Source organism: Penaeus monodon, chromosome 32 (genome assembly GCF_015228065.2).
Source record: "Penaeus monodon isolate SGIC_2016 chromosome 32, NSTDA_Pmon_1, whole genome shotgun sequence".
In the NCBI taxonomy this organism is placed as follows: domain Eukaryota; kingdom Metazoa; phylum Arthropoda; class Malacostraca; order Decapoda; family Penaeidae; genus Penaeus; species Penaeus monodon.
This window is the reverse complement of record NC_051417.1, coordinates 7,791,431-7,791,745: the sequence shown is the minus strand read 5'-3', so window position 1 is coordinate 7,791,745 and position 315 is coordinate 7,791,431. Positions and strand designations below refer to the sequence as shown.

The 315-nt window shown below is 41.3% G+C and overlaps 1 protein-coding gene across 1 annotated transcript in view; it reads right to left on the bottom strand.

Annotated features, from left to right (window-relative positions):
- LOC119593459 (crustacyanin-A2 subunit-like) overlaps positions 1 to 315 on the bottom strand; it is a gene marked incomplete in the record, with an annotated part of 29,973 nt that overhangs the window by 28,353 nt on the left and 1,305 nt on the right.

Sequence of the window (315 nt, the reverse complement as noted above, 5' to 3'; positions counted from 1 at the left end):
ATCATAATTTTTGTGGTGGTGGTGCGGGGATTGCAGAGGATGTCATCTTAAATGTTTTTGTAGGTGCCCAAATGGAGACCATGTTTTGTGAGAATTTAAAAAATTTCGTCAACAGGCTGTACGTGCAGCGCCAAAGATATTACATGCATTCATTACAAGCCCTTGCAGATCCACATTATGATCCTATAAATGATATCCAAAAATCTCGGTGGGTATGGAGGTTAATGAAGTCCTGAAGCCCTATTAGCACGACTGAACCAAATCTATAATGGACTGACGATAGCAATACACCATTGTCCATTGCCCCTCAGTAGC